This window comes from Larimichthys crocea, chromosome X (genome assembly GCF_000972845.2).
Source record: "Larimichthys crocea isolate SSNF chromosome X, L_crocea_2.0, whole genome shotgun sequence".
NCBI lineage: Eukaryota > Metazoa > Chordata > Actinopteri > Sciaenidae > Larimichthys > Larimichthys crocea.
The window spans coordinates 20,183,822-20,200,319 of record NC_040020.1 but is presented as its reverse complement, the minus strand read 5'-3'; the positions used below and the strand labels follow the sequence as shown (position 1 = coordinate 20,200,319).

Sequence of the window (16,498 nt, the reverse complement as noted above, 5' to 3'; positions counted from 1 at the left end):
CAGAAGGACGATTCAAGTGTCAGTCAATCTCCCTTGTGAAAAGCAGGCAGGCTGGTTGGAGCCTTCAATGCAAAAATAGCATGGAAGATAGAGGACACCCCTGCTCTACCCCCACAACTGACCTTTGAAGAAAAATGTCTACATCAGATACTCTGAATTATCTATTCAAATGCCTGGAAACAATCTTTAGACAATGACACATCAATCAAATGCTCCCTGAACCGGGGATGGTTGTTTATATAAATGCTGTCCATCTGGGGGAGAGATCTCAGCAACGTTACATCTCTTTTTTCTGTGGGGAGATGGCAGAAAAAGGAAAGAAGGAAGTTCATAGAAAAACTTAAAATTCTGCTTTTTTTTCTCTCCTCTCCTCTCCTTTTTTTTTTTTTTTCAAATCCCAGCGTGAATGTGTCGGCGAGCTCGTGGTATGCACCAAGATGAAAAGTAGAGGCCATCCCTTTGAAATCCTCCTCAAGTCAAAATTACCATTTCATTTCAACTCCAGCCAGGAAACGGAGAGCGGGGCCACTGCTAACTGCTTTGGGCATATCGTTATTTATTGTGTGTAAACTTTGGAGGAACATTGTTGCCTGGGAAAATGTGTTGTGTGGGTGGTGGAAGTGAGCAGTTGGAGCAACCACAAAGGGAGAGATCAGGCCTATTTTCTCTGTAGGAGGAACACATAAAAGTGAAAATAATGCCCATTATTACAGAAAAACAACATCAGACTTCTTTGCTCATAATTTTCTAACAGCCAAGAAGTTACCACTGAAGCTAAACAAACCAACCAGTTGACCCTATTTAGGTAACTGCATTATCATTTTTTTCCTGCTCTTTTAATTAGTAAGCTTTCTGTGTTAAGTGGGCCATTATCTGAGCTGGAAGTAAGTGTTTTTTTCCATAATGGTCACATTAAGTCTGTCATGTCGTTTTATTTAGTTGGCTTTATTTACCTCTTCACGACAGGGGGTTAGCATTACCTGAACTATATAGCCTACAGTGGACCGACTCACAGAGACCTATGTTTTAACACAGTGATGCTTTGATTAAGTCTTTGGAGAGCATCAGGTCCTTAATTTGAGCCTAATAAAGGACCAGGAACATCACACCTCTCCTAACGCTGTGATCACTGTAGCAGTATAGCTTAGTGTTTCTTGGTCTTTCACGTTTACTTTATGATATTAGGTGTATTTGTTACAGTTATGTAACCTAGAAACGATCAGGTTATGTAAAACAAAGCACAAGGTATATTGTACTTTGGCTGCATCACAAGGCAGTTCCAAGCGATACTCCTTACAATACCAGCGTTCCCTTATCTGCTTGAAAAGGTGGCTGTAATAAGTATGTAGATCACTACTCTATGGAGCATAGAGACTGCCATCAGCTTTGATTCATGTTTGTGGTGATGATTTAAAAAACATGTTCACTGTCTTAGTTTAGTGTGCATGCTAACATTACACTTAGTTTACAGCTGAGGCTGATGGGAATGCCATGAACCAACACTGGCTTCCCTAGAGCCACGTTGTGAGTTGAACGGGGTGCTGTGGATTGAGGCTGTAGCAGCGTTTTCACATTTTGGAAATGTGGCTAAATATAAAAAAGTAATAATAACAGCAGAGAAGTGGATTTTGCTGCTGGGGTAATTTTTATATATATATATATTTCTCCTCTGAAAACTTCTCAATATTCTAAGTAACATATATGTAAGCTGATCACTGTCTTTACTAAGATGTAGCAAGCTACACACATTCTATAGCCACATGTCACGTCTACAGAGGGTGAGTATTTGGTACTTTAAAGATAGATCTGAAGCAAGAGTATGCACTAATCAAATTTTTATATGAACAATGGATCAAGTGACCAAATGTGGTACATCAATAAATAAATGGGTTGCTCATAAAGACTCCAAAAGGTTGAACTCCTGTTCAACTCTACAGTCCATTTTTGGACAAATGTTCAGTACCAGCAGGCAGCCGGCTTCAGTGAACAAGGTTCTGATAAACTGACTGAATACTATCACTCCATCACCCACCAGGAGTTAGCCACTAGTTGGTGAACATAGTAGTGACTATTTTGTTGTTCATATAAGATGCAACATGTTAACATGCATAACATGCAAACAATTGTCTGTTTACACAGCTTTATAAGATATGACAAAATGTGTTTCAAGCTCAGTCTGTTGCCCCCTAGTGGTCAAAAATCAATTAATGCAGATTAAAGTTTGGATTTAATGTCACTTTAATCATTTAGAATTATCATTCACAGAGGCTTCATACTTAAAGAAAATCTCACAGCTGTTTGTCAGCTAGAATCATGCTACTTTGGTGTAATGCAGTGGTCCTCAAACTGTGGGGCGAGCCACTGCAGGTGGGGCATGGATGACCAGGGGAAAAATATGGCATGACACTAAGCTGAATGAATATTACTTCTATCAGGGAAATAAACCTTTATTTAACTAAGATCAACTTGAATCTGCTTCTCCGATCATTAATGATTCATAAAATTTGTGGCTGTGGTTGGGCGTGAACCTTTTTCGGCTTCTGTTGTGGGGAATGCCAGGAAAAGTTTGAGGACCACTGGCAGAGGAAGAGGTTAAGAAAGAGAGAGACAGAGGGAGAGTCATACATTTGCACGACACATATTAGCATTAAAATGAGCCTCATCCTGTTCTTTTCAGGTTAACCACAGATTAAATACACACTAGAAACAAACTAAACACATACTGTATGTCAGTTAATATTAAGAAAAATATGATTCATACCACCATTCATGCTGTTGTGTTATTCTTCACACATATGATGGCTGTTATCACAGTATTTAATAGAATTAAGACCACAAAGAGAGGGTGTGGACAGAGCCCAGTTGATTCATGACCAGCGGGGAAGCAGCAGAACTTTGTTGACTGTGTTCTCGTCTAACAAAAAAGTACATCTAATCTTAAACATATGGCTGAAGCCGGGGATTCATGCATGACAGCATGCAGAGTGTGGAAAAATACTGCTGTTGTCTTTTTTTCTCTCCCAAAATTTTACGTCTGCCCCTTTGCGTCTTGGATGTTTTTTTTGCTGTTTTCAGACATTTGGACATCATGATACATAAACTTTAATGTATTGATCATTTTATGCCATAGAACGAATGAAACATCTGAACAAAAACACAGGAGTTTGTTACAGAAAGCAACAAAATGATTGACCTTGCAAGGCATGGCAAAGGGAAACACCAATATGTCCAAGGACTCACAAGGCTGTATGGGCGTATACTGTGTGTTCATATATCTATATATTGAAACTTCCCAAATATAATACAGATGAGAGCTGCATTGGAAATTTATAAGCCAAGGTTATGACAGAGTAGATGTTTTTTTGATGTGCACAGTGAGAAAAGGTTCTCACTATGGTCTTTTCACATCACTTGTTACAGTTTAATGAAGTGAATCACAATTGGTCTGTAATTCAGCAGTCCAACAATCTTATTCTGACTCAGAAACATCATCTTGGCCGTCCTCAAAGAAATTCTGCAAACGTGTCAGTTGAAAGAGTTGAAAAGCAAGCTGGGTGTTGCATATATATTTGGACTACGAGGGCTTGTTCATTTGTTTTATCTATCCCACTTTTTGTGTCCTCCACCTCAATTTATTTGTACTGGCTTCGGAGACATTGGACTTGGCTGTAGCGCTTATATATTTAAACAAGGGCTGTTGAGGGTAGAGGGAAGTGTTCGACTAAACTCGAGTCGGGTCTTCTCAAACATTTAAACATGGTTCTGTCTGTGGGGCAAGATGTTTACCTCAGCTGGTTCTTTTCCCGCTGCACAGGCCGCCGTTTTCTTCTTGGATCTGCACTGTGGAACAGCAGAGAAGAACATGGAAAGTTGGAGAAGAGTGTGTGATAGGTGTGGAAAGAAACAAAGACGGGGTAGTTGCAGGAAATAAACAAACCAACTGAGGGAAACACAAGGGTAAGGAAAAAACAGATGGAAACAAAAGGGAGTCCGTTGCACAAGACTAGATCATCTTACAGGAAGCACACACTCTGATACTTTAGCCACTGACCTCTCATACACAGGCGTGGGGGAGGAGGCGACAAAGGGCTCTGCGGGCCCCATCTGCATGGCTTGTCCCTGGCTATGTGGCCATGTGCAGCACCTGGACCCACGCCAGGGCCCAACGCCCCTTTGTGGTGGCCAGAGTGGCCGGTTGGGGTCTGCCTTTGATCCCGGGCCAAGTATTCATCTCTAAAGGAAGAGGAAGAGCAAAAAAAAAAAAAGGGGACAGAGAGAGAGAGAGAGAGAGAGAGAGAGAGATAAACAGAAAATAGATGGAGGGTGGGGGGGTGGAGAAAAAAAGTCAACCTCTGCTGCCAATTATTGGAAAAACATCAAGGTCTTTTCTGTCTGTGTAAAGAGAAAGAAGAGAAAAGAGGGAAGGGGAGGTAGAAGAAGAGATAGCTGTTTGAAGGCTTGGCTCTGTGTTAGTTGGAGGATTGTGGCGAGGCGAGGCGAGGCAGAAGCTGACCTGCAGGAGGTGATTACAGGTGGAGAGAGGTATTTGTCAGGCTGCTAAGACGTTTTTTTTTCCTGTTTTCTTTTTTTCCTGCATGCCCTTTTTTATCTTTATGTCTCTCAGACTACCTCTCTTCCTCTTGTTGTTGCCATCCTTATCAGCCTTTCTTTCCGTTACCACCGTGTGCTGTTAAACCAGTTCACAAGGACAAATAAAGGTCATTTCTTTGTCTCTGTTGAAGTGTTTCTGTTGCTGTTCATCTGTCTGTCTGCACCTTTCTCTCTTTAGTCTTGAACCCTCTCCACAAACACATACATATAAACACACACACACACACACACACACACACACACACACACACACACACACATACACAAACACACATTAGCCATGAAGCGACCGTGAATGACAGCCTGTATACTGGAGGAGCATGTCAGACAAATGATGAGGATGTCATGACAACAAACAGAGAGAGAGGATTACAGTGTTGTCAGTAAGCAAGACACATTTTAAAGCCCGTGAAGAGCAGAAATAATCACATAAATGATGCAGGTTACACTTTCACAGCAACTCTTACTTGGCCTAACAGGCTCAAGGCTCTGTCTTTTATTCATTCTTTTTCTTATTCAGACAGGAGCTTGGCTCTATGTACATGTTTTTTTGTTTTTTGTGAAGAAAAAAAATCTACTTCACATCACAGGTCAAAGCAGATTTTCTCAGTATAACTATAGTATTTTACTACTGGCTATATAGCCTCAAATAACAGGTTTAAATGACTTGTTCAGTGCATTCTGCTACAAGAGATGAGAGCATCACAACTTTTTAACCTCTTTAGGCTCGACTACAGCCGACACAAAGTTATAAACAGCTTAAACTCTAATGCATTTTATTGTTTTATTATGATCAGAGTCTCTGCACATTGCCATTTTGGTGGTTTTGGACGTAATTTCTCTCACTTGATGACTACATGATAATATTGTAGTCACCAGAGTATTTGAATACCGAGAGTTCTGGTTACATGGCAGCATCATGTTACAATGAAGTCTGACGGGGCTGAAAACAAACCAGCAGTTTAGATCTAAACTACAGCCTGACTAATACTGGTTATTTGAGCCCAATGCAGTTATCAATATGTGAATTAAATAACTGATATTGCTATATCTGCCAGTAATGGTGTATGGGTGACAGTGACACTGTGTTACTGCAAAGATATCTCATATAATCACATATCAATATCATCAATATTATATATCAATATAATATCACATATTATTTGTCTGTGTGTTCTGTGTGACCCACAGACACACCTTCATGCCAGCAGCAGTGCAGTTTCTTGCAACTTGTGTTCAGGCGTTTGGTATAACGGGCCTAAACACTCTCCTCTGCCTTCGTCCTTGTGGACAAAGAAACAGAGCAGACAATAGTACACGCATTGATCACCAAGGACGATTTTCAATCGCTCTCTCTCCCTCGGCCTCTCCCTCTTCCACTGTCTCTCTCTGTAATTTTCCTTTCATGGCTGTTTTTCCTGCTGTCTCTCGAGACCTTCTCAGTGGACGAGAGAAAGCACAAACTGAACATTAAAACGCCCCGCAGCCCTTTAAACACTTGTCATTTGTCCTTTGTTCAAATCATGGTGAGAGTTGCTATAGAGACTGCCCCCCCCCCCCCCCCAGTTCACCAGTTTTTTTTTCATTAAGTTTGCTGGTGAGACAGAGGGAAACAGGGAGACTTAAACAGACAGTGAGAGAGAAAACCACAGTCAATTATGAAGACGGGGCAATGATCAAAAACGAGCCGTTTAAAAATCCAATTTGCCACGGGGGTGTAAGATGAGAGATGAGTGAAGGACAGTCAATGTACTGTGGATCTCTGTGGACATTGACCAACATACAGCAGGCAGATGAAAGTGATGAGAGTTTGCTTGGATGTTTAGTCCACAGTTTAATCATGATGGATGAATATTATTTTTCTGTAATGAGGCTGTGAGCTCTGTTTATAGTATATTTCTGAATGTCTCTTTGTTTCACATTTTAAGTGTATGCGCTGTGTATGAATGCCTGTGTGATTGTGTGTTCATTCCACTCGCTGTACCTGCGCCCTGCCATGGGCGTTTAATTCAGCGAGCAGCAGGGGCATTATCACACACTACCATCACTAATCCCCATGGAATGAAACACCGACACTTTGATGTCTGCCAAAGAACGCTGCTGTAGTATTTGGAGGCAAGACCGTGCATCACGTACAAACCATAATTAACAATCTATAGCTGGACTGGAGCCAGGCAGAGCCGTGGAGGTGCAACGAGGGCGGGAGAAGACAGAGAAAAGGGAGAAAGACACTGGTGGTATAGAGCCAGAGGCAGGATGATACAGCTTGAAAGGATGTGCAAATATATGTGAGTGTGTATAAATGTACATATATGAGGGTTGAGGTCAGTGCTGGAATGTAACTCAGTACATTTACTCAAATACTGTAGCTCATTACAGTTTTGAGCTACTTGTACTTTACTTTCTATTTCATGTGTATACTTCTACTCCACTACATTTACTTGACCAAATTTGGTACTAAGTACTTTGCATATTTATATTATTAAAATAAAACAATGACTATTATTAAGTATCAAGTTACTGTAATCACTGTAAGTGAATAAAGTAATAAAAAAGTAGGAATATGTTGTAATAAAAAAAAGTAATTAAAATGAGTCCCACCTTCACCAGCTGCAACATGATGCTTACGTGTTAATGCATCACTAATTATAATTTAGTGATATTATATATGGTCGCCTCAACAACTCACTTGCTACCAGCGTTATTTTAGTGGGAGATGACTAATAATGAGACAAACCTTTTAAAACATGAATTGTGTGATGTTTGGTGGATCAGATACACGCTGAATAATAACTGAATCACAGCCGTGCTTATATTTAGTATTCAGAGCTGAATACTTCTTCCACCACTCAAAGACAAACCATCACTACCCACCAATGTGGAAGTGTTTCTTCAGTGATCACTGACACACACAGTACTAGTGTCTCAGTAACAACCTGCCCGGAGCTCAAAGAACACAGGATAGTGAAGTAAATGATGGACAGCAAAATGAAGCTGAGCGGCCGGTGGGTAGAACACAAACCCCCGGACGTTTTGTACTTGTAAAATCCAGGCCCTCCAACGCCAACCAGTGCTGAGAAGAAGTCCCTCAAACACACACAGAGCAAAATTCCTCATGCCACCTACACACATTCTGGTGAGAAAATGATATCACCGCGTGCCAGTATTCATCACAACACATGTGAGTGCGCGTGTGTGCAACACACACATACAGTACGCACGCACATATATACACACAGTCTATAATACATACACCTCGTGTAAGAGGATAAAACACCAAAAAACCAAAGACTTTCATCAAAGCAAGTGAGAGAGGATGTCAGAGATTTTTTCTAAAGATGAAAGTGAGGGATATTCTCTCATTTCGGGCTCATCTCTCCCTCTCTCTCTTTCAAAATCCTTGAAGTATCATCCATGTTTCTATGACAAAGAGAGAGACGGAGAGAGAGAGAGAGACAGACAGAGAGAGAGAGAGAGAGAGAGAGAGAGAGAGGGGTAAAAGTTATTTACGTCCCACGCTGTGTTATGTGGTCTGTCACTTCTCATTTTCTCCCAGGGCTGTCCAACTGGAAGACTTCAGTCAACTCTCTCCAAGCCTGTATTTGCTGAGGTAATTACAAAGTGACAGCTTCAAATCCTCTGCCACACACACACACACACATACACTCACACATACACACACGCATGCAGCCAAATATGGGTAAATATGGGAATATGGCTCTGGAGCCTTTCATATTCTGAACAGCTAACGTGTTGATGATATTTTCCATAGTGGACTCAGCAGAATCCAAAAAGTATTTGATGATTATTAATCCTGATAATTATATAACATTGGGAGGAAATTGAGTATAATGCATTTTTATTTGGCTATCTGCATTCCCCATGAAACATATGTGGGATACACACACGCACACACACACACACACACACACTCAAACACGTCTACCTCCCATATTCACTTAAAGGTGATTGTAAGAACATGTTTGATCTTTTTCCCTTTCTTCTTCAAGGAGATGCATTGCCTGTACACGTAATCCATGACAGACATAATGTGATTTGGTAGTATCTCTAAATGGCAGGAAACACCAGCTGACAAAAATTAATAAGTTTCTGTGGCAATGAGGGAACTAGAGGAGGGGGGGCTGGGAGGAGATGGTGGAGGTGGTGGGCTAACCTGGCAGCAAAACACACAGATCATCAAATTATCTTTTCAGGCATATCGTCATGGTAAAAGTCGCACGCATACCGAGCTCAACCTACCCTATCTGCAGCTGCACACCACGCTGGTCTGTCGTCTCCAGTTTGGATCATTACTCCAAAAAATTAGGATGGTGGAAGTCGCAGGCTCAGCATTAGGGACGAGCTGGAGACCTGTTGGGACCTCTGCACCATGTCCCTGTCAGCTCAGTCCAGATCTACACAAGGAGGGCTTCTACTCCAGACTTTGAGCTCAACATTATGGCCTCATGATTGAGTGGGAATGTTCACTTCTGTATGAATATGTTATTTATGCTTTAAAGTTATACAAACATATGCATGGGTGCATAGGTATGTGTTTAAAGGGCACTTTCACTCTAAATTTTTAGTCTAAAGGTAGGAGTATACTTGAAATGAACTTGTTTTTGCGATGTGTTTATTTCACTGCAATCAGTAGATTTACTCCTGACGGTGATGTAAATATGCACTGAGCCTCTGCGTTTTTGGTGAATTCATGACTATTTGCAAACTTTCCATAGAGCTGACACGAATTATAAACTGTTCTACAATAGAGACATAGTTACACCTTGATTCCATCAGGCATGCTGTTTTGGTCTGTTTTCTAAGCAGCATTTACAGTATGTGCTCCTACCATTAGTTAAAATCTAAACTGGTTCCTTTTTGTCTGTTTTAACAAGCTGTACAGGGCGTTTTATTCTGAAAATTGACTGGATTCTCAGTGTCATTATGTGCATATTCTCCACAGAGCAGAGCGTTGAGCGAGCGTCACCTGAATGTGCCGCAGCTGTGGAATCAAGTTAGCAGTCAGTCATCAGACAGGAATGAGAGTGACAAACACGTAATCATGGATTAACTGTGTTACCTTACTGTCTAGTTTGTGAGTGTTCTGACAGAGTACTACATCCTGAAGTAGTTTGTTTACATATTTTGTAATATGAATGTTTTTTCTAAACACGGATACGAACCTGAAGGTGGTCTGAGATCAGTTCCAGTCAAACCGTGCTACAGTCTGTCTGCATCCACACTCCCACTGGAAGAAGTCTAATTTGTCTCACTACAGCATCATTAGTGACACACTTGTAGATGATGAGCAGAAAACAGTTTTCAAGCCTGACTTGTCACACTTTTTGCTTGGACAGTAGACGATCTTTCCCGGCCATCCGGATGTATGCTCTCACATCAGTCATGCTCATTTGGCCTTGGCCACCCCTACATTGTTCTCCATTTTCCCTGCGTAGGCCAACATCGTTTCCTGGCAACAGGGGTAAACAGCTGCACTTTGATGGGGAAAGCATTACGTAAATGTACCACAAATCGGAACAACAGTAAACAAGTGTGAAAGCAGAGCAGCGTGGTTACACGGAGGAAGAACAGTCAAACTCTGTTCTGTACGGCATGTGTTGGCTCATTTGCATACATGCTTACTTAATTACATGGGCAATGTATACCTATGCGTGCGTGTGTGTGTGTGTGTGTGTGTGTGTATGTGTGTGTGTGTAGTTAAGCTACTGTGTGTGCTTCATGAATGCCTCCTGCACAAGTCACAACATCTGGATTTGATTTTGCAGTCTGACATGTACAGAACACACACAAATAAATAAACTTATGATATGCCAAACTTTACCTAACCATTGAAACATTTGTAAAAAAAAAAAAATAATAATAATAATAATCTGAAGCTTGACACAAAACTTACTCCACTATCAAAACACCACAGATAAAGGAAAGGATTTTCAAGGTGGCAGTGTTGTTCATGTCCAGTGGGGAGAAGTGGGCCAGATGTGGCTTTATGGGTTGCTGTTGGCTTGGATACATGTGAGAGAGATTGAAGAGGGTGAAGCAGACAGACAGACAGAGAGAGAGGGATGGAAAGCAGAAAGAGAGAGTGCGAGGGAGGGAGGGAGGTATGTCATGCTCGCCAAACCACTCAGCATGACTCTGATTTATTTGGCAACTGCTAGATGGTGGTCTGAGTACAAGAGGCCACCTACATCAGTGTCTGACCTCCGACCTACTTCAACATCTGAAATGAACTCAGCTGTCCTTGCTAAATCTACACTCAGACAGGAGGGATGAGCTGTTAGTGGGGCGAACACACACACATACAAACATACCCACAAACACACGCAGACACACATGCTTGTATTTAGGCCATGGCAAACACATGTACAGGTGTGTGTTTGTGTGTGTGTATGTGTGCATGTCCCCAATCAACCAAACAGGCAACACATGGACCCTGTCAGATCGTAAGGTGGAAAAAGTCTTAATGGAAGAGGAAGAGAACAGGAGATGCCAAGAAATCATTTTACTTTTGCATTGTAAACTATATTTATCTATCACATTAAATATTTATCATGAAACAAAGTAAAACTTTGGAATTATACATTCTCAGTCATTTTCATTAAGACTTTAACAATTAAAAACTTCATCAGAACTGTATGAATGTGGTTTGATTGGACTTGATGAACAGTGCCACGTCGACTCATTTTGATTCTGAATGATGCACAGAAGTTTTTGATATTACATTTTTCCACAAAATACAACAAAAACACATAAATCTGTCATGTGAGATAACCAAAGCTTTTTCAATTTTGGCAGAAACTTATGTGTTCATCAGCATCCTCCGTGACTATGAAGTGAAGTCACTGTGGAAGTGCTAGAAACTGCAGTTCCTCAGGCGGCCACTTGAGGTTGGCTACAGAACAAGTCAATCTCCATAAGCTCCAACTTCACAGCAGAAATAAACATGTTTACAGCCTGGTACAACTGTTTATATTTAATATCCATGACAACTTTACTGAGGGTGAATTTCTATGTAACTCACCAATTCAAATTATATTGAGGTTTGAAGTTATGCAGAATTAACAGCATGGCCGCTTTGATTGACAGGTTGGTGCCATTACAGGTGGCTTGTTGGAGCAACAAGGCTTTATTCAGCATGCCTCAGGTCCACCCACGATCCATGTCTTTGTACATTTGAAGATCAACAGACAGGCGGCAGAGGCAGGACAGCCAATAGGGCGGCTTCCAGAGCTACCACGGTCTGAGCTTCACAACAACTCTTCAGAAACCTGTGGGTGATGTCATGAATATGATGTCCATGTATTATACTGTGGTTTTTATATACGGTCCAAATGCCAAGTGAGAAAATAAAATTTCGCTGCCTTTTAAAGCTTACTTTACCAAATTACAAAAACGTAAAACTCTTTAAAAACTCCAGAACAGTTTAGCTGTACAGATAGTTCTGGTTTTATTTGAAGACATCTATTGCTGAGATTTATACATCCAATACAAAGAATGAATGGTGTTTTCGTCTGTGGTTCTCACAGCATTGAAAATGTTCACCAGCAGCTTGTTTTTCCACAAGGTTTTTCCACAGAATGCATTGTTTTCTTAGAGACTATTTCTTTAGTTACATTTTGTTGCTGTTCCGGGATTCTACAGAATAACAGGAGCATGGTTTCTGAGTAACTTTCAGTGCTAACACCTCAAACTAAATTGTATTAATCCACATTATAATGAGGTGGAAATCTCAGTGGGACATCTCAAAGACCTGGACAAATAAATCCAAAGCTATCTGAACAGAGAGATACCAGAAATCCTTTTTTTTTTTCTTTTTTTTTTTGTGAAATGAGCCTTTAATGTGTTTTAGGCTACATCTCTCATTCTCCCCTTTCACCATACAGATGATTCTGGGCTGTGACCTTGGACAAACACACACACAAACACACACACCTGCGCACATACACACACACACAGACGTCCATCTGCTTGCACTTAGACTGCCATAACTCTCGTTCTCTCTCTCTTTTTCTACCCAGTTCTTGTCTCTTCCTCCCTTTGTCGTCCCTATTGTTGTTTCCATGCCTTTGAAACTCAAAAATATCCCACCTCGATTGTGTTCTGTACATTTTGTTACCATGGTGATTGTCATGTAGAGCAAGCAAAATGAGCATGTGTGTGTCTGCGTGTGTGTGTATGCATGTATAATGTGTGTTCATGTGCCAATAGCAGTGCTATCAGCCAAGCACAGATTCTAAAGCTATGTTCTGAGGAAACAACAATAAAAGGAGAAACACCCACCATCCCCTTTCTTTGGTTTTTCTTCCCCCTTTTTTCCCTTCTTCTCATCTTTCTCATTCTCCATCTTTTTTTTTCTGGACCTCCTCACTTTTCTTCATCCCTATCTTTTCTCCACTGGCCCATTCTTTTTCTCTCTTTCTCTGTTGCCCTTCCATCCAGCCCCTCCCTCTTTGCGCCAGCCTTCAAACATCCTCCATCGCCCCCCTGGACCCCATGGCAACAGCCAAGAGAGGGAGCGAGGAGGAGCCAGAGACAGTGGGAGATTGACAGGCGATGTCTCAGAAGGTCTCATGGGAGTTGTACTGGTGGCAGTGATATTGAGCAAATGGCCGGCCTCATCTGGCCCGCACACTGCAGCCCACTGACAAGAGCAGCATCACAGTATCACCCATGTCGCCTTACACCTCAACACCACCAGTGGCCTGAGAAACCAACACACACCATACAGTGGAACTGTTTTTTAATGAGGGGTACCCCTCCGGATGTGTGTGTTTCTGTCTCACATTCCCACTTGAATTTTTTGGGCTGTTTCTGTGTTTATTTGCGTGCTGGTGTTCTTGTGATAAACATGGATTCATGTTTTATGTTTCGATGAAGCCCGTCCTTGAAAGATGTGCATGTGTAACTATTTGGCATTGCGTTTGCACACATGCCTCGGTAAATGTGTACACACATTTCGTTATGGATAGATATTTTAATTTGTGTGTATTCTTGTGTGTCATCAAATTAGATTCATATTATCATGATGTTCCCTCCTGTTTTGTGTACATGTAATCATGCGCATATGCAGTTCTCTGTGTGTTTGTCTATGTTTAAAGTCACGCAAGAATTCATTCCCGCTGATCAAGGGAGCAATAGGCTCTTTTAATGCTGGGGTGGTCCCCATGTGCATCCACCACCCTGGGCTGATCAAGGGCAGAGCAGCAAGGGAGGCACAGCCAAAAAAGGCCTGGTGGGTCTGTTCATCTGACTGAGTCAGCTTGTAAGAAAAGTGGATCTCAGCAGCCTATTACACTTAGGCAGGGATTACTGAAACCACAGAATGATATTGATTGATACATTTCTTCCTGGTTTCAGTCTGTTAGGTGATAATATACACCCTCTGGGAGTTATTTGAGACACACAACAAAGTGCTGAAACAGAGAGAGAGAAAGAAAGAGGCATCCGCTAAAATACAGGATCTGATGTTACTGCCCTGCAGTTACTGCTTTACATAGACACCTGGCTTGGGTGTTAAATGATAATTATTTTTACAACCTGGGTCTCATTTTCTGAAGTTCTGGCCAAAGTTTCTGTCAGTCATTCTAACAATTGTGCTTTCAACAGTAATTGCTAAGATCTGAGTCAGTGTATTGGGGCAAAATATGTTAAATCATCTTTATTTGGAAGTAAGCTTGACATTTTAACTGTGATAAATGTTTACAGTGAACAGTTTCCCCCGTTCCCCCTTCAGTTTGTTTTCTAGCCTGGGGGTTTAAATAAAATCTGCATGACTGTTTGTGTTCCCCTTATTGAACAATGGCACAGATCTCAGTAATTAAGTTGGTGACTCTGATTTTAATACTATTAAGAGTGATGGTCAAAAGCGTGAAAACAAGCTGTAGTAAATTAGAATTATTCTTTAAACTTTAATTTATGTAGTTGGTGAGCACAACTGTTAGAACTGCTAAATGCTTCAAGGTGTGAAGCACCAGCTAGTTGCTAACTTTGTGGGTCTGACCTTACTGGAAAACTACAGTTGCCTACTGTTGCTGGAACAAAGTTGATAAGAGCAGGAAAAAAATGTGATCTTAAAACCAAAATAATGAGCTCAAAGAGGATAAAATTCTTAGCAATGCGGATAGGAACTGTTTCATAATAAACAGTTATTTCCTCGCTTTTGCCATAACAATGTTGACTACTGTAGCTTTAAGAGAGAAGGGCAGACAAGGTGAGAAACCAGATCTATAGCCATGCCTTTTTGTGTATATGAAGAGAAAAAAACAGGTGCCCAACTGTCAATGAGAAGAGGACGATAATGTAGCTCTGTGCTGTCAGTCCCAGCTTGCCAGTCACATTTAAGACAGTGGATGGTGTGTGTATTCCGATAAGCTTCTTCCAGGAAGTCCTGTGTTTCCTTGGTTAGTAATTACCTCTCCTGGAGACTGACCAGGGCGAGAAATAAATCTAGACGTGTGTGGACTGGATAATGGGAGATCTAGAGGGATGATGTCTTTAGCTGGTGATAGAGGTGCCACACACACACACACACACACACACACACACACACAGAGAAACACTATTCCGCAATCTAGCGAGTAGCAGTGAAACAGGGAGCCACTATTCCGCAATCTAGCGAGTAGCAGTGAAACAGGGAGCTTCACCAGGGACCTTAGCTATGAGATAAACTCCTGTTAGCAAGTCAAAATAGCCAAATACAGTCTCCAGTCTGTTTGTATATGTCCACAGCAGATGTAATGCATCCTCATTCTCTGCTTCTCTAATACTTGTAGCACTGTGCAATGGGCTACTGGGTCTGATCACTTCTGATGCTGCCTCTCTCTCTTCCACCATCCCAATCCCTTCAAACAAACTTGTTTTAATGAAAATACATTCCTGAGTTTGGCGGATTTAGTGGATTTTCCTCCCACTCTCATCTCTCCAGGATTTTTTTTTCTTTTGGGGAGAGGGGGAGAAAAGTGCTGAACCTCAAGCCGGAGCAGTAGTGGCAACAGCCCATTTTAAGAAGTGCTGACGCCAGAGCACTGAGCATTTCTGTGTGCATTCAAGGAATGAGGAATGCATCTCCAACTGGCTTAGAAAGAGGCAGAAAGAGGGGTAAAGCCAGTGAGTGGAGAGCTAGGTAGAAATGATAGGGAGGAGAACTAGAAAGGTATAAATTAAAAGGGATAGAATGTGGTAGAGACAAAGAAATGAGGAAGAGATAAACAAGAGGAACAGGGAAGACTCAAAGTCAGGCAGCTTCATCATCAGTGCAGCTCTGCCCTAGTAAACAGTCGAGGACTCCCCTGATGTCAATACCAGGATAACAGCAGACTACTGAATCCTATTTCTAGACACTGGTGTAGAGAAGAGCATGAACCTGTTCAATGTGGATTCAGTGCAAGCATTTAGGATGGCAGGTTATATTATTTGTCATAAACTACGGGGAGTTCCATCAAAATAAATGTCCTAATTTTGTTTTAGAACGCTCTGCAGATACAAAAAGTTTGTGGAAAACCACATTTGGTGTGTTATGCACTTCATACAGAATATATCACAGTTATTTAAAAGGCTATAAGGGGTGACATATGGTGACAAAATGGTGGGGGCCGGATCAACCCACAGACATTCCCAGACCACAATAATCCACAGCAGATGATGCCTGACTCACACATGTGCTCCATGAGGACAGTGGCTTTGATGGAAACCATCACGGCCACACAGCCATGATCATTATTTCCTGCACACTGATTTACTGTACATACATCTGTAATGTATTTCTAATTATTGATATCATGGGCTGACAGTAAACCTTTTTTTTTTTAAATGTACCTTAAAAACATGTGAATGCACCTAGTTTGATTTTAACTCAAAGGATATGCCT

General features: G+C 41.3%; 1 protein-coding gene across 1 annotated transcript in view; it reads right to left on the bottom strand.

Moving 5' to 3' along the window:
* LOC104935090 (axin-2) overlaps nucleotides 1-16,498 on the bottom strand; it is a 72,833-nt gene that overhangs the window by 44,127 nt on the left and 12,208 nt on the right. Inside the window, exons 3-4 of the mRNA XM_019273907.2 lie at nucleotides 4,052-4,233; nucleotides 3,787-3,840 (exon numbers count right to left, since the gene is read on the bottom strand). The gene's annotated coding sequence lies outside the window, so the exon portion shown is untranslated. The remainder of the gene's footprint in view (nucleotides 1-3,786; nucleotides 3,841-4,051; nucleotides 4,234-16,498) is intronic.